Source organism: Polypterus senegalus, chromosome 8, assembly GCF_016835505.1.
Source record: "Polypterus senegalus isolate Bchr_013 chromosome 8, ASM1683550v1, whole genome shotgun sequence".
Taxonomy (NCBI): Eukaryota; Metazoa; Chordata; class Cladistia; order Polypteriformes; family Polypteridae; genus Polypterus; species Polypterus senegalus.
The window spans coordinates 36,737,274-36,756,767 of record NC_053161.1 but is presented as its reverse complement, the minus strand read 5'-3'; positions in this window follow the sequence as shown (position 1 = coordinate 36,756,767).

The window sequence follows — 19,494 nt, the reverse complement described above, 5'->3', positions numbered from 1 at the left end:
ACTTCCTTTTGCTGTTTATACCACTGTTTAAACCAACAAATAGTACGTTTTTCTTTGACTCCACTTGGTATTTACTGTAATTCTTCTATTCTCCCCATGCTTTTGCCATTGCCTTTTCACAGAATGCTGAGCTTAAGGGCTGTTTATATTGATTTGCATATTCAAAGAGGTGTAATTCTGGGAGGAGTTTGGGGAGTGGCAGCAGGTGCGTGCACATGCAATACTTTTACGCTGACCGGGATTTATGAAGCAGAAGAACATGGAAGTTGCCATTCGCATGCATTTGGATTTTTTTGTGCATACGAAAATTTCCACTTTTGTCCATACGCCATGTTTTAGCATGAATTCTATGAACACCATTATACATGAGGCCCCAGACACTGATAAACATATGCTCATGGGTTAATTACTAGCGATCTGTGTCCATATTTGCTGAGTCAGCTTGGCCAAGTTAGATCCTTCATAAAAACAATGTCAGACGCCCCCCCAAAAAAAACAGGGAAGGAAATGCTCAGGAATAGGAACAGAGCTGACTAAACACCTTTGCCCAGTGTCCAACTAGCCAATATTCAGTCACTGGAGAACATGCTGGATGATATCAAAGCAAGGATAAAGTTCCAGCAAGAACATTTGGAACTGTAGCATCTTTTGCCTCACAGAAATATGGCTGACTCTGATGCTACCAGACCATGCGATTTTGACCTGCTTAATCATTCTCCATTTACCATATGGACAGAATAGTGATGTCCTGCAAATTGAAAAGTGGTGGTGTGTGCTCAGCAATGTGATGCTAAACAACTGGCACAACTGTAGAAATGTAATGGTATTATTAAGCTGCCTATTTACTATCGCCCTATCACAGTGAAGTGTTTCAAGAGGCTAGTCAAAAATCACCTATGCTCTTTTCTGCCAAAAGAACTGGATCCATTCCAGTTCACATATCTCTCTAGTAGATCCACAGAGGATGCCATCTTGTTGATTCTTTATACAACACTGGCCCACCTGGACAACATGAGAGGGGACTATGAATGCTATATATAGGCTATAACTGCATTTAACACAATAATCCCCACTCAGCTCATTACCAAGCTCAAGGACCTGCATCTGAGTACTTCATTTCGCAGTTGGATTTTTATCTTCCTGACAGGTAGACCCCAGATGGTTCAAGTGGATGGCCACACCTCACCATTCCTCACTCTCAAAACAGAGGCTCCACAGGGCTGTGTTCTGACTCCTCTGCTGTAGTCCCTATACACAAATGACTACACAGCTGCACATGATCCTAACATCATTGTAAAGTTTACTTATGACATAGCTGTGGTAGGCCTGATATGTAACAACAATGAGCAGAGAGGCTGCTACACTGGTGTCAGGCTACCAGTCTTCAACTGAATGTAATCAGGACAAAGTAAATGATTGCGGACATAGGAAGAAAAACAGCAGAGGCACTACGACTCCCTCAATATTAACAGCACTCAGGTCGAGGGTATTACTGCATGGTTTTGGAAAAGAACACAGCAGGGCCACAAAGCTTTGAAAAGAGTGCTGTGGACAGCTGAATTCATCTGCTCTGTCAAACTTGCAACACTTCTAAAACCAAGCGATGAAAATTATATGTGACACTAGTCATCATAATATTGGCATATTTTCTGTACTGCGGTCAGGTAAACACTACTGCTGCCTAATGTCAGCTTAGAGAGACTGAGGAAGAGCTTCCTCTCCACAATGTAGCCGCATCTCAAATCGGGAAAGTGTCCAGAAATTAATGAGACCCCATTCCTAACTTTTTTACTTAAAGTTACTTAGGTTAAGTCATCTATTTAGTTATTAGTATTGATTTATTTAGGTATTTATTTATTTATTATTATTATTTTTATTACTTATTTATAAATCAGTTAATGGTTTTTAAATTTCTAAAGTTATGTTTTATTATTATCCCTTTATATTCGTCTCAAGGCACAGTCATATGATTTGGGCAACTAAGCTTTTTACTGCATATTGTACTGTATGTGACAAATAATTTCATTTGATTGGATATTTTCAAAAAATACATGAGGAAAGGCAAATAAATTGGAGGGAATGTATGCAGAGAATATCAGGTGTATGGACATCATAACTTTTATTTAACTACATCATTTGTTTAAGTTTTAAAATAACCAAAATGCCATGGAAAGCTGCATTTGGTCCTGACAATAGTGCTTTTGGGAATGGGCATTACTTGAGGGTTTTCACCCTGTCCAAAATCTATTTATAGCTGACAATAAACTTTTTTGGGTTTTGTGGCAAACAGGAGTTATTCAAGGAAATATGATGAGAACGTAAACAACACATTGGACACACACTTAGTTTAGATTTCAACTCAAGATCCAACATTCTGTGACAAAGTAATGGCACAGGTCATTGAGCAAGTTCAGGAAAAATAATGGAGACACTTTCATATATCTTTAGAAAGCTTCAGCGATTTTTACTGAAAGTAAAGATGTACGGCCATACTACATTTCCAAAAAAAAAAAAAAAAATTAGTCATTTTATAAAGACAAAGTCATTTGGAGTTGTCAACCATTATACCTATATAAAGACTTGCATGCATTGCTAGGCTATACATTTTGGCTGCTTCATCAAATACCCATTATTTATGAAGCTGATTATAAAAGAAATATCGCTGGAATTTTACCAAGAAGCTGAGGTAATTTTCAATTGAAAAGTGGTATGACTTTTGATTTAATGTTATCCATACAGATCTTTTATCTTTTACTCCTGCCTCTAGCCAAACTGGTTGATGCACACCTCCACTGCAAAGGCTCATTCTAGACAGTGATATATAGTATTTGTCTGATGGTATATTTGTCAATTCTGATGTAATGGTAGCTCCTGGGCACAAGTAACTACATTGGTTGAACCTCATAACCTGCCCTTGTGGCTTATAATCAGAGCAGTCAACACACTTTTCCAGCTGCTATATATATTATAGAGGGCCTCTTGGAGAATTTTGACTTTTAATTACATATTTGTGCAAGAAGGAATCTGTATGCAAGGTAGTAAGCCCAAGGACATATCACTTTTGACAGAAAATAAATATTTTGATCTTTTTTTTTTTGTAAGCATTTCTTGGTGAGAAAATGTAAAACAAAACATATCTCAGATTACATGGCTGCACATAGGATTGCTCCTCTCTGAAGGCTGCATGTCTTTACAAGATTTGTGTGATGTATGTAACGAATAACAGTAAAAATGAAGCATGCTGTAATGATAACTGGGCGGTATGAATTTATATTTAACTCAGTGCCGCCCCTGGCCAAACTGGGGCCCCAAGTGGAATTGTGTTGGATCCAAATACACCCCACCCCACCCCTGGCTGAATCCACTACATTGCTATTTCTTATAATTGTTTTAACTTGAACAATAAATATGTATAGTAAGTGAACAATAAATAAACAAAAAGCTCATTTCACAAATTTAACTGTAACTTTTAATGTCATATACATTTTTTTAAAACTTGAAAGTGAATATTTAGGGGTAATATTCAGTCCATTTGTTGCATATCATAACAGAACACATCTATTTTTCCTAAAGGCAAAGTCATCTATGAGGTCATTACATGGCAACTTCTGAGCAACGTCCAAGTTGATGCTGATGATAGCCAAGCTTCATATAAGTTCTTGAATGTGCCACGGATGACTTCAAGTATGTCTTGTTGAGCTGAATTAAAACAAAAAACTGGTAGGGTTGCTGAAATCCAGAGGGCAACCCATAGATTTGAACTTCAGTGGTATTTAATAGCCATATATTTTTTTGTTTTGTTCTTTTATTTCGCTTTATACAATTTCTTGTATTATGACTTTGTTAGTTTTCGCATACCACTTGGGGTCAGAACACAGGGTCAGCCATTGTACAGCGCCCCTGGAGCAATTACAGGTTAAGGGTCTTGCTCAAGGGCCCAGCAGAGTAGGATCTGTTTTGGCAGTGACGGGGTTTCAAACCAGTAACCTTCTGGATACCAACACATTATACCATTTGATTATTATACCATTTATACCAATTGATTTCTTTCCTTTATAAATGAAGGCCTAATTAGTAATAATAATAAATAATAATAATGGTCCAGGATATCAGTGTGCTGTTATTCTTTGTTAACTAATATAGTCAATAGTATTGCTTCTGACTTGATACAACAAAAGCAGCAATCTTAATACTACCACTACCACTAACACTACTACTACTACTACTAAATAATAATAAAAAATGCCCACTTCTACTACTACTAATGATAAACTAAAAACTACTAATATTACCATTGAATATGATTTAATAAAGTTACTTAGTGCATTAAAGGTCAAAAATGAAGCTGAGTATTGAAATATTTAGAAAATTAACATTTAAATGTATCACCTACACTTATAATTTTATCTAAACTTCATTTTGTCCTTCCAACAACAGCACATAGCAATATAGCATTAACTAAATCATTATGCCAATATGCCAATAAAGTTAACCTGAGCTAATATTTTCTTTCTATATGTTAAAGTAGCTTACATTGTGCTTTTCCACAATTCAGCTAACAGCTAACTAATAAGCAAGAGAGTCTGTGTGTTGGTGAAATTTAAATGTGTCCTCAATGTAACAACACTCAGAGCATTTCATTTGCAGACAAACATTAGCAACTTTTAACGACATGTATTGCTCTAAAGGTTTATAAGGCAGTAATAACTAAACCAAACGTCAGCTAGGTACTGTAACATCAGATAACATCTGTTTAGCAATCAATATCAAAACTATTCCGCATTGTTACTCCAGTAAACAGGTAGCTCTAGTGTAGTGGTGACTGATGAAACATTAGCCACCTTACTGTAGGCTGGACAAGTTTGATTTTTAAACACACCTTCAGCTAGTGCAACACCCACAAAGCCTCCCACTCTTTCAAACACACATTGCTCCTCCAATCACAGGCCCCATGCACAGTGCATGATCTGGGTATAGGAAAGGACAGGCTCTGATTTAAATATTGTTTTGTTTTCTCTCATTCTACACTGTGTCCTTCTTAAAAGATGTCTTCTGCTTGAATTCTAAATGTTTTATGGGTTCTGTGCATCTCCACCTACCTTTTCAGAGCTGCTGATCTTAGTTCTGCCTAAGAGGTTCACACACAGATACAGATACCATGATTCTTCCACACATTTGTGCAGATTAGTCATAGGGACCTACTCCTTGTATATGTGGAACCATATGTATGTATGAGGAACACAAGAACAATTATTTGAAGTCAAAAACACAATGATGTGCTTTAAATATGTTGGCATATGTAATAATCATCTAAAATTAGATAAATATATATATGTTTGAGATTATATATTGGACAAAAAAATAAAACAGCATTAAGAACATAACTATTTCACATTTGTGAAAAAGTAACTGCACTGCATGAATCAGTAACCTAAAGAATGACCTCAGCAGATACTACCTGAACTAATCATTTCTTGTATGCGTTTGTCAGTCACTTGCTGCACATCAGAATAATTCAACCTCACTCCCTTTTATATAATACTAGCAAAATACCCGCGCTTCGCAGCAGCGAAGTACTGCCTTAAAATAAAGGGTCTGAGTCTTTAAGAGCATGTCAATTAAAATCAATTCAAAAGAAGTTAATTAGCAGCAAAAACAGGTCACTCATTAACATAAGGGTTAGAATGAAAACCTGCGGTCCTCCAGGACCGGAGTTGGTGACTCCTGGTCTAGTACACGCACCTATCCGGGAAAACGCCAGAACTACCACCCCTCCAGCCTCCAGAAAAAAAACTTGTTATTTTTGGGTCCCCTTTTGTAGGTCTAAAATGAAATTGTCCCAGGCATCATGACCAGCTTTTTCTAAACCCTCAACATCTCTCATTTGTGTCCTTTTGTGACATGATGTTCTTCACATTATTACTGCTGACATTGGAGGTAAATGTCAGAGGAGTACAGGACCTTTGACATCAAATGGTGGTAGACACAACAGATTGGTGTCACATGATCACATTACAGTTATGAATCTCAGTTCGTGCTGCACGATATTATAAGATATCAGCCATTCTTTATATGTGCTTCATTCTAAAATACAGAGGACTCCATCTGGGGTTTTATTTCCTCAAGGAACAATGTAGTCCAGATTGAGAGATTTCCTCTTTCCTGATGTCAACTGGTCACAACTTGTGTGTTTGCTTATGTTTTACAATATTAACTAATTATTACTTCTGCTTACTACGGTGATATTTTAACATTTTTTCTCTGGATTAAATGGACACTAAGTATAGAAATCTTTACAATCAAACTTAAAATTGAACTTTACTGCTGAACTGTAATTTTACCATTGAGAAATATTTTGGCTTATTTGTACAGGGTATTAATGTTTAGAACTGGCATGACATGGCATTGTAGAGGTTGGTATTGCTGCCTCGCTGCTGTGACCTTGCTCTGTATAAAAACAAATTAAAATAACATTCTACTTTCCACATTTCATAGACATTAACAGGCATGAGTGTGAAGTAGTGAGTGTAGCTGTGTGTGGCAGCCTCAGTCCATTTGAGAATTAGTGGATGGACTTGAAAGAGGCTGATCACTCACTCATCCTCATGCCACCTGACACAGCTTAAGCAGTTTTACAAAGAAGAAAGGGGAAAATTTGCAGTGTCGAGATGTGGAAAGCAGATAGAGAGAAACCTGAACACACAGACTGTGTATGTAGGCTGCCATGTCTGCCGAATGTGTATCTACTGTCACACATGTGCATCAATGGGTCATGCCCTGTGTTCTTCTGAGGTATGTTCTTCAAGTGGGCAGACTGGTGGCTCTTGTAATCCTTCCACAGTTGCTAAGAAGATGCCCAGTAAGGACAATTGACCCCACCCCTTCCGGTCCCACCTCTACATATCCCATGGTTCACGGAAGGAGGCGGCACTCATTAAGAGAACACACTGCTGGTTAGAGGTCTTTCCCACTGAGACTTTAAGGGTGTTTTATCAGCCAAGAGAGGTTTCTAAACCAAGGACTGTGATTTGTTTGTTTGGTTTGCTGTCATTGGGTGCACTTTCTGTTTATTCATTTGTTTCAATTAAACTGGCTCCCCAATATTTCACCTTGTGGACATGCAATTCTTTCCATCGACCATACTACTAAATACTTGAGGCGGGTGAATGTTTTTGCAATTAATTATTTTGTATTTTATCCATCCATCCATCCATCCATTATCCAGCCCGCTATATCCTCACTACAGGGTCATGGGGGTCTGCTGGAGCCAATCCCAGCCAACACAGGGCGCAAGGCAGAAAACAAACCTCGGGCAGGTCGCCAGCCCACTGCAATTTGTATTTTATATTGTAAGTAATTTAGACAACTTTGCAGAGATCTGTTTTTACTTTGACATTAAAGAGTCTTTTTCTGTTTTTCTGTTCTGATCTGATGTCAAAAAAGCAAAATTAAATCCAATGTGATTGTGTTGTGTTGTACAATAGTAAAATATAACAGTACAACAGATAATAAATTAGAAAAGTGCCATTACAACAGATGAGCTTTTCTGTACTTTTATAATAAAAAAAATCTTCAGTTTAAGGGACCCTGTCAAGTGGTACTGTTCATTAACTGAGACATTAGTATCAGCCATGTTTTTCAGATTTCACCACCCATCTGCTAATAGGAAATGGCACATTAAAAAACTGCAGAGCCAGCTACTGTAGCAAACATAAAAGAGTAAATGAACCAAAAAAGAAGTGTGCTATCAATGATAAAAAATTGTTAGGTTCAGCAAAAACAAAACACAGGTATAAAGGAGTGCAGAGTTAAGAAGGCTAAATACCTTAATGCTTGAAGGATTAGGTGAAAGGCAGTTGTGAACTATTGTACTTTTAATTAAAGCATTATAATCTTAATAATAGACTTAAATAAAAATGAACTGGCATGGTTACCATGGTTATCAAAGCATTTAATTACCGCCACTTGCACCCTTCATAAATTTAAACATAGAGTAAGGAATTCTTTAAAAGAAAAAAAAAATCAGATTCACTGGAGCCTTTGTTGTATTTACTTTTATATGACTAGGAACTACCACAGTAATAATATAAAGTGAAGGTCTTTAAGGTATCCTTGGTTACAGGATGTGCCAAATAAACAAAAATACTGATTGATGGTCTATTAAATTATCCGAGTCCCAGTGAGTCATTGGGAGACTCTGCAGAAGCATGCAAGACTGAAGCATGTGACGGAATCCTGATCATTGCAAGCTGGTAATTTTGGCTGCGAACCCGCAAGGGACAGCTGCACTGGCTTTGATGCTCTTAAGGCAAACTACAAACAAATCAGGCCTGTTGCTTCGGAGTACTTCGGAGCTCCATCCTGCCTGTTAATGCAAGCAAAGGAACTTTCTCCATTGTAGGCGTACTAAACGGTAAAGCTCAAGTGGTAAATATAGCTGTAACTGAACATAATGCTGCTTCTTTGTCTCATTAGGCCAGTGAATAGGGGTGACAAAAAGAGCAACTTGGCTTTCAAGTCTGCTCTATACTGCCATACTGAATTCGCAAAATAAAGGAAACTGTTCTCACTGCTCAGCAAGCAAACAAAGAGTTGTATTTGATGGGTAGCTGTAATTAGTAATTAATTAGATAGTAATAATGAAATCCTCCAGCTCTTCATTTCAGTTTCCCTATAAATGCCCCAAGTTTCTTTGGGAGTCTGGATATTTACAAAGTTGTATATGCACACTTACACAGAATCTGAGGTTAAGAAAACATACCCTTTAGGTCACAGGTCCTGAACTGTAACCTGGCAAACTGCTATTTCCAGAGGACACAGGGTGGTCTAGCTGCCAAGAAATTAGACTTGAAGCTATCAGGTCACAGGCTCAGAATGTACAAATAAATATTTTTGAAAGTCATTGGGAGAGGGTTTTGACAGTGGTCAGTTTTTCAGCCTCACACCTCCAAGGAGCTGCCTTTAGTTCCACTATGTGAGTGCAGTTTGAAGGCTCTTCCCACGTCTGTATGGAATTTCTCCAGGTCCCTCCACAAGACATGTGTGTTACCTGAACACTACGACTCTTCATTGACTGAAAGTCCTTTAATAGAATGCTATTCTTTCTAGAGTAAGTTGCCTTCTTGTCGTGGTATCACTGTTTGGATAGACAGTGGCTGTCAGTAATTATAATAAAATTTAATTAATTACATTTGTGAAGCACTTTTCTAACTACTCAAAGCACTTTACATAGACAGTTTGGAGCTAATTCAACTACCTGCAATGTGTAGCATCCACCTGGATAATTCAAGAGCAGCCATTCTTGTGCCATCATGCTCACCACACATTAGTTACTAGGTGGTGAAGGGATGAGAGAAATAGCCAATAAGAGACAGAATAGAAAAGGCTGTGGTGGCAATTTAAGGCATCAAGGTACACCCTACTCTTTTCAAAAGATATTTATAGGGTGGTCCAGATCTAATTGTGCAATTTTCATTACGCCATAACTTATCTATATTACTAAACGAAGGTTGTATATATGCACATAATACCAGAGGCCAAACGCACCGAAACCGCATACGCACAGCGCCTCAGCACCCCAGAGTCAAACCCAGTGGCTTCCCAGAGTCACTAGTGGCGCCCAAATAACACAACCTGTAAACTAAACTACAAGTCACAATACAACCTCCGCCCGAATGCAAACACGCACACCATCGCATATACAACCTTTGTTTACTAATGTTTCTATATATACACAGAAGACTGAGGCCAGAAGCAAGCCGTGCACAATACAACCGCTGCCCGAACACAAATGTGCACACCACTGCATATGCAGCCTCCGTTTAGTAATGTAGATCTCCAAGCCGGAATCAGAGGCCAGAAGCAAGCCGTGCACAATACAACCGCCGCCCAAACGCGAACGCGCACACCACCTCATATACAACCTATTGATGTTGACCAGATAACCAAGTGATGGGATTGCTTCCTGGAGAAAGCCACATCTTTCTAAGAACTGACAGTGTTGATTCTGAACATGAAACTGAGCATCTTAATTTCCCATATATTTAGAATATTTAAACACTATTAACCCGGCCGGATTACCACAACACAGTCTTAACCTTACATAGTCCCCTTCTGGGGACATAAAACTCTACAAACCTTAACCTTAAAAGTAGGGACAATAGTCATGCTATTAAGAAACCTTACTACTAAACAAGGATTATGCAACGGTACACGGTTGGTCATGAAAAGCATGACAGAAAATGTTATTGAGGCACAAGTGCTTTTGGGATCCCATACTAGCAATACTGTTTTGATTCCCAGAATTGACCTTACAAGTTCTGACCTGGAATTACCTTTTAAACTTAAACGACACCAATTTCCCATTAAGGGCTCATTTATACTTCACGCTCAGAACGCGTACGCGTCCGCATCATGGCTGCCACGCGTTCCCAGCGTTCATTTCCGCGTCCTCTGAGCAGGTCCTCAGAAATTAAGCGCAGCGTGCGCGAGTTGCAGTACCAGCAAAAGTCGGGGCGAGTGTGCTAAAAGTCGGAACGTGACGTCAAAGTCTCTGTTTACTATCTACATGTGACAGCAAGCCTCTATGGAGATCCCGAGGATCGATGTGCGCCTTGCTGTTTGATGAATGGTTCAAAGTGTTGAAGCAAAATGCCGACATACAGATGCATTCGTGGTGCTTTTATATTCAAACGTCGCATATTCCCGATCGTAATGACACGATACATTTTAAAAGTCTCACATACCATCTTTTGTGCCGTCTATTTTTTATTTTTTTACTTTACCTGCTGTCACGTCCAAGAAGCTCGTAGCGATTAAAAACTGGGATGACGTTTACGATGGTCTGCTTTAATAATAAAGTAAACTACGAGGTTAAAGTGGACATTTGAGATTAAAGCGAAATTTCCACTTTAATCACAAAATACGTTTTCACCGTGTCTTTTATTTTTCTCAGTGGCTCAAATACAGCGCTATACATTATATTTGCCGATGTGAAGTTGCAAAAAAATAGGCGGCACTGAGACTTTTAAAATGTATCATGTCATTACGATCGGGAATATCGCTTGAATATAAAAGCACCACAATGCATTTGTATATGGCATTTTGCTTCACCACATTGAAGCATCCATCCCGTAGGATCGGCATAGAGGCTTTCTGTCACATGTAGATAGTTCGAATGTAAAGACACGATACATTTTAAAAGTCTCACATACCATCTTTTGTGTCGTCTTTTTAATTTTTTATTTTTGCAACTTAACAACAGCAACATAATGTATAGTGTTATATTTGAACCACTGAGAAAAAATAAAGGACACGGTGAAAACGTGTATTTTGTGATTAAAGTGGAAATTTCGACTTTAATCTCGAAATGTCCACTTTAACCTCGTAGTTTACTTTATCATTAAAGCAGACCGTAAACGTCATCCCAGTTTTTAATCGCTACAAGCTTCTTGGACCTGACAGCTGCGGCAAGCAGCAAAGATCACCACACAGAACAAATTAAATGTATGATATTCCAACTCTCTGCACATTTAGAATCTTTAGATTCATACTTGATATCACTTTCATGATGAAATGCATTAAAGTGTGTATGTTACATTTACATATAATTTCATTTAAATAATGAATACTGTTAATAATTACACACATGGGGGTGACGGTGGCGAGCAATAGCACTGCTGTCTGGGGAGTTACGTTGCTGGTATTTCCTGCTTGTATTCCACACTGTGCTCGGTTTCCCTTGTTGGTCATGAAAAGCATGACAGAAAATGTTATTGAGGCACAAGTGCTTTTGGGATCCCATACTAGCAATACTGTTTTGATTCCCAGAATTGACCTTACAAGTTCTGACCTGGAATTACCTTTTAAACTTAAATGACGCAAATTTCCTATTAAGGCTACATTTGCCATGACGATCAACAAATCCCTAGGACAAACCATGGACAAAGTAGGGATTTACCTATCTGAGCCTGTATTTGGACATGGACAACTTTATGTTGCCTTTTCAAGAGTTCGTCTTCATGTGACGTTAAAGTGAAGGTTTTAACTACTATACTATATACCAGGGAGAACTGATTCAATGACAGGAAACCATCTTTACCAAAATTGTTGTTTATAATGAAATTTTTGATTAACTATTTTGAATTTACCATGTTATGAATTTTTTGTTTCCAATTTATTTCATTTAAACCTTTGCACTCTGATATTTTTTTTACTTATGAGTTCAACAACTCAAAGACATTTTGGACTTAAATGATATAACAATTAAATTTCAATTTACAGTGGTGTGAAAAACTATTTGCCCCTTCCTGATTTCTTATTCTTTTGCATGTTTGTCACACAAAATGTTTCTGATCATCAAACACATTTAACCATTAGTCAAATATAACACAAGTAAACACAAAATGCAGTTTTTAAATGATGGTTTTATTATTTAGGGAGAAAAAAATCCAAACCTACATGGCCCTGTGTGAAAAAGTAATTGCCCCTTGTTAAAAATAACCTAACTGTGGTGTATCACACCTGAGTTCAATTTCCATAGCCACCCCAGGCCTGATTACTGCCACACCTGTTTCAATCAAGAAATCACTTAAATAGGAGCTGCCTGACACAGAGAAGTAGACCAAAAGCACCTCAAAAGCTAGACATCATGCCAAGATCCAAAGAAATTCAGGAACAAATGAGAACAGAAGTAATTGAGATCTATCAGTCTGGTAAAGGTTATAAAGCCATTTCTAAAGCTTTGGGACTCCAGCGAACCACAGTGAGAGCCATTATCCACAAATGGCAAAAACATGGAACAGTGGTGAACCTTCCCAGGAGTGGCCGGCCACCAAAATTACCCCAAGAGTGCAGAGACGACTCATCCGAGAGGTCACAAAGACCCCAGGACAACATCTAAAGAACTGCAGGCCTCACTTGCCTCAATTAAGGTCAGTGTTCACGACTCCACCATAAGAAAGAGACTGGGCAAAACGGCCTGCATGGCAGATTTCCAAGACGCAAAACCACTGTTAAGCAAAAAGAACATTAGGGCTCGTCTCAATTTTGCTAAGAAACATCTCAATGATTGCCAAGACTTTTGGGAAAATACCTTGTGGACTGATGAGACAAAAGTTGAACTTTTGGAAGGCAAATGTCCCGTTACATCTGGCGAAAAGGAACACAGCATTTCAGAAAAAGAACATCATACCAACAGTAAAATATGGTGGTGGTAGTGTGATGGTCTGGGGTTGTTTTGCTGCTTCAGGACCTGGAAGGCTTGCTGTGATAGATGGAACCATGAATTCTACTGTCTACCAAAAATCCTGAAGGAGAATGTCCGCCATCTGTTCGTCAACTCAAGCTGAAGCGATCTTGGGTGCTGCAACAGGACAATGACCCAAAACACACCAGCAAATCCACCTCTGAATGGCTGAAGAAAACAAAATGAAGACTTTGGAGTGGCCTAGTCAAAGTCCTGACCTGAATCCAATTGAGATGCTATGGCATGACCTTAAAAAGGCGGTTCATGCTAGAAAACCCTCAAATAAAGCTGAATTACAACAATTCTGCAAAGATGAGTGGGCCAAAATTCCTCCAGAGCTGTAAAAGACTCATTGCAAGTTATCGCAAACGCTTGATTGCAGTTATTGCTGCTAAGGGTGGCCCAACCAGTTATTAGGTTCAGGGGCAATTACTTTTTCACACAGGGCCATGTAGGTTTGGATTTTTTCTCCCTAAATAATAAAACCATCATTTAAAACTGCATTTTGTGTTTACTTGTGTTATATTTGACTAATGGTTAAATGTGTTTGATGATCAGAAACATTTTGTGTGACAAACATGCAAAAGAATAAGAAATCAGGAAGGGGCAAATAGTTTTTCACACCACTGTAGTTTTAATAAATTAGTTAATTTTAGTACAAATATAATTATTTAATTAAATGAAAACTTTCCTAGGACGCTCCCACCCTCCATAATTTTTCATTCCTCCAAAGATTGGAGGGAACAGAAAGTGATTGCCATTGCTAGATTTGCGATTCTTTAGAGAATCAGGGGTTTACTGGTTAAGTTTATTACATAGAAAGTCACCTGAAAAATCCCAAACCATCAAGAAGTTTGAGAACTGATGACATGATAAATTGTCTTTGCGCTGAACTGGAACCATCCCTGCATAAATCAAAGTCATCCAGACAATCTGGATCTGCATAATTAGATCTGGACCACCCTGTAGAGATCTTTTATGACCATAGTCAAGATCTTGGTGTCGTGAACTAGGAAGCCCTAAGCACGTTGCCTGCAAAACACTTCCAAAAATGCCCAAAAGAGGGGGATATCATGCTAAAACCCTGGATATTAATAGAGCAAACACAGATTTTTTATAAATAAAAGATTTATTCTTCACAAAACTACTTGTTTTCAAATTGCCAATAATATGGCTGGGTTTGTTAATGCTGAAGTAGTTCCTAACACTTTCATGTGTTGGCCACTCTGCTGGATCATAGGAATAGCTTGCAAAATGTTCACATGCACTTGACTTTGACATTGTTATGCTTGTTTGCTTTTGGTCTTGAATGATTTCAGCCAGTTTTGATACTTCAGATGGATGAATCTGTGTGCTATGGCTCCTCATCATTGTTGTTAGCCTAAATTTGCTCAGCGTGGAACTAAATCACCTCTCTTTGTTTTATTCAGTTTTGTTCTTCTTTTCTCTTCTGTCTTTTAGTAGCTCCAGAAGTTGCAGTCATTTTGTTTAATACAAGTAGAACGTTACTTACAAACAAACAATTAAATGACCTCCCAGAACCAGATAGAGCAGTACAATAAGTATGGACACTATTTAAAAAAATTTTAATAAGCAATACCAATAAACATTTGTCTTGCTGTGTTGGTTGACGTCACTGACATTCAATAATTGATCCCCTGGGGTCGTGCATGCATAAGCATATGCCTAGTTTTCCTATGCATAAATGCAGCTCCTCACTCACCTTGAAATACACAACATACTGTAAAAGGAAGTCAGGCCTCCACACTAACATGTCTCAGTCCAGTACGGAGTTGTGTATCCTGAGGTGTATAGCAGTGATGCACCCTCTGACAATTCTCAATTTCCTAGGAGATGTAACCTTGTGACACAGCTTACTTAGTGTTTTCTTCTTATATAGGGTGACAACCGCTGTGAATTGGCACTCAAAAGTTATTTCTTCAGTTGTTTAGACTGTCTGTATAGAGCATCATATAATCTGTAAATAAGAACCGGTTAATGTAGATAGCTGGTAAATTTGGCAGTAGGATATTATTTTGCTAAGGAGGTACTTTCGACTAACTTCTAGTTAAGCATTGTCTAATATTGTATTCATTTCTTAGTATGTTTAACAATCTTTTACATAAACTGGATTCCGTTGATGAATTTTTTTAAGACGTCATTACAAACTTAGCATGACATTGATGATCTGGCAGGTAATATTGATTTCTTCCCTTACATGGCTAACGATATTTGACTTCTACTTCCACTCCTCTTTCTCTTCAATATATGATGCATGCAGTCTTTACCACTCCCTTGTGACCCCTGTTGTATCTCAGGCCTGGAAACTATCTGACTCGTGCCCCTATGCCAACCTTCAGCTGCACGTGCCCCTGGAAATTTGTTGGTAGGCACACATCTGTTCACAGCAAACCACCCTTCAGGTAAGCAGATTCATTGCCATCAGACATTTTTCTTGAATCACCTGTCATACCTGAGTGCCTGATAATCTAAAAACAGCTGAGTTTGCCATTCTTTCTCTTGGAGACTGTAGGCATGTTCATGCCTGAGCCAGTCAAAGCCTCTGCTACTGTACCCATCAAACCAAACATGCAATGAGTGTGTAAAGATTAACTGGTACTTCTAAATTCCTTTAGATTACAACTTAAGAAGAATTTTGATCAGCCTGACAAAGCTTACCAATTCAAAATATCATCAAGTTGAGCTTTTAAAGTCCCTTAGGTGTGTTGACCTCATGCTTCAAGACTGAGCTTTGTGAGTTTTGTCAGTTCAGGCTCTCCAATGGTTAGGAGATACATTCAGGTTGTCCTTATCATGACATCTGCTAAAAGTCAATGGAACTTTCTATCTCCTATTTCCTTATCTGAGAATCCAAGTTTGCTGAAATAATGTTTTGTCTGATAATTAATTTTTTTCTATTGTTTTGTTGACTTTTTGTTACCATTGCATAAGATTATTTTTTCATTGGCTTTGAGTGTTTGTTTGTATGTGTGATACCATTGTTTGCTTTACGTTTTCATGGGCACTGCCTTTTTATGTGTTTTGTTGCTGTAATGCTATGTGAATTCTAGGTGCATAGTGTCAGATCTTTATTTAAAATTAAGAATTTTACAAAAGACTTTACTGTGACTTTAGTGTTTCTAGCATCATTCTGATTTTTGATTGAGTTTAGTTTTGTGGTAAGAACTTTGATATCCGATCTAAGATTTGCGTACCAACCTCTGCTTCATCTGACAAGCCTTTGGTTTTCCCTTAAAAGATAAAGAGGTAGATCTCCTCCATTTCTTAATTGTACGAGGAGTCCTTTATGACAGTTCTGTCTGGTCACGGCTTTGGAGAGTATATTTGGACAGCACTGCCATCCTGTCAACTGTTCAATTCTAGTGTGCTAAGAGAAGTATGAAGAAATCAAATAAAGACTCCCAAACATCCAGACTATATTGTAGTTCTTTAGGCATGATCTTATCTTTGTCTTTTGTTTACAACTACAACAAAATCTTTGCTAACTCTTACACTAAGTGTGTGACCGTCTCTTAACCAGTGCTCCCTCTCTTGAGTATGTTCTTGTAAAGCTTGCCTCTCAGACTCTGTCATTATTTTTGAGGCACCTTACTCATCTCCTGTCCAGTTATATACTTTCCGTCTTTGAAGATGACTCTCCCCGTGTGGCTCAGAGTCCTTTACTCCTCCTCATGCATCTCACACTAACAATTCCTCTTTTGTTGCATCACCAAAGCCAAACTGACCAATCAGATTGCTCAGAGGGATTGGACACAGAGACCTTAGTGTTTTATTATTAGCAGATTGGGAAGACCATTGTACCAAAGAATGAGTTACATTTCTCTCCATTCAGGTGAGATTTGTCAACATACAAGGAGATTAGTAGAACACGGGGTTCTAGTCCCGTGTTACATTTGCAGGTGTGTTTTGGAGGTGTGATTTTTCTTGATCCATCCATCCATCCATCCATCCATCCATCCATCCTCTTCCGCTTTTCTGAGGTTGGGTCACGGGGGCAGCAGTTCAAGCAGAGAGGCCCAGACTTCCCTCTCCCCGGCCACTTCTTCCTGCTCTTCCGTGAGAATCCCAAGGTGTTCCCAGGCCAGCCAGGAGACATAGTCCCTCCAGCGTGTCCTGGTCTTCCCGGGCCTCCTCCCAGTTGGGCGTGCCGAACACCTCACCAGGGAGGCGTCCAGGAGGCATCCTGATCAGATGCCCAAGCCACCTCATCTGACTCCTCTCGATGCGGAGGAGCAGCAGCTCTACTCTGAGCACCTCCCGGATGACTGAGCTTCTCACCCTATCTTTAAGGGAAAGCCCAGACACCCTGCGGAGGAAACTCATTTCAGCCACTTGTATTCGCAATCTCGTTCTTTCAGTCACTACCCATAGCTCATGACCATAGGTGAGGGTAGGAATGTAGATCGACTGGTAAATTGAGAGCTTTGCCTTACGGCTCAGATCCTTTTTCAACACGACAGACTGATGCAGAGCCCGCATCACTGCGGATGCCGCACCGATCCACCTGTCGATTTCACGGTCCATTCTTCCCTCACTCGTGAACAAGACCCCGAGATACTTAAACTCCTCCACTTGGGGCAGGATCTTGCTCCTAACCCTGAGAGGGCACTCCACCCTTTTCCGGCTGAGGACCATGGTCTCGGATTTGGAGGTGCTGATTCTCATCCCAGCCGCTTCACACTCAGCTGCGAACCAATCCAGAGAGAGCTGAAGATCACGGCCTGATGAAGCAAACAGGACAACATCATCTGCAAAAAGCAGTGACCCAATCCTGAGTCCACCCAACCGGACCCCTTCAACACCCTGGCTGTGACTAGATTTTTCTTGATCCTTATTTTCTAAGCATGACACTTACTCTGCTTGATTAATTAATCGATGGATTTGATTTATTGATTCTTCTGGTTTGGTTACTACTCTGTAAAGTGATCATAAAAAGAGTTATCCCTGAATTCAAATAATGACCAAGTATAAATGAAAGTGGGTTATCAAAGTAAGTAATGGCACAAGGACAACATAAAACTACACACAAAAGTACAAAACAAAAAAGCCTAGGTGTTCCTATGGTCTATCTATACACATCATGGTCTTTGACTATCATGAGGAGTGGCTGGCACAGTTTATTATACATTCAAATAACACTTCCTGCTTACCGCCAATAAGATACCCTATTCAGAATTAGATACCATCTCCATTGTTAATGCGCTGGCCTCTTTTACTCCACCAGTTAAGTGCATAATACAATTCTGATGAGATCTTTGTCTAACCATTACTTATTTTCTGGAACAACTATGACCTCCAAGTTCAACATGGTCATGGTTGGTAGGGATGTATACACCAGGAACAACTGGTGTATAAACTGGAGGGATCCGGGCTGAGCCATGGAACTCAAAAGACCATCCCGCCAGTATAGGTTTCCTTCAAAGGGACAGGCAACAGTAGAGTCTCCTGTTCATTATAATTGATAGCAGGGAGCCACATGTTACATATCAGGCCATCTTTTTTTGGGAAACTCCTGCTCCATTACCTAGTTAACCCCACTTGTGTCTAATTCCAGTGCTCCTTTCATAAACACAGAGTACAGTGTGCCATTGTGGTGATGACTTAATCACACTGGCACAACCATATCAATAACTGTTATATGTGCAATCTTGTCTGGGTTAACTTTTAATTTAACATCTGAACTGAAACCACCAGTAAAGCCCAATTCCCACTAGGTCCCCCATTACACGATCCAGACCGCCAAATTTAAAAAAAATTTTGCCCTTAATTATTAAGTGTTGTGATTGTCAAGTGTTGTCAAGATTTCTGAGGCCAAAATATTTTGTGGTTGTATTCATCTTTTTCTCGTGTGTTTTAAATGTTGTTAAAAATGATACACATACTTCTGCAATGCCATCTTGCTTTACTTACAGACGTTGCCATGCTTGAGACTTAATGTGAGGATGGAAGGCTGTATTGCTGGAAGACGGTTCTAGGAAATTGCACATCACAATGCAACTACCTCAATGTTTCATTTCTTTAAGATTGGATTCTTGAAAGAAAAGCTTTTGTGTCATTCTGTATACTTAGTTTTAAATCTGCTGGTTACAACATTTTGTATTGTCCTTCCATTATGGTTTATATCTCGTGTTTTTTGGCTCTGGTTACAGGTACCCTTTTTTACTTATGATTTCCCACTCTGTCTTCCAACTACGATTCTGGCTATGTGTATTGAGCTTTGTTATTTA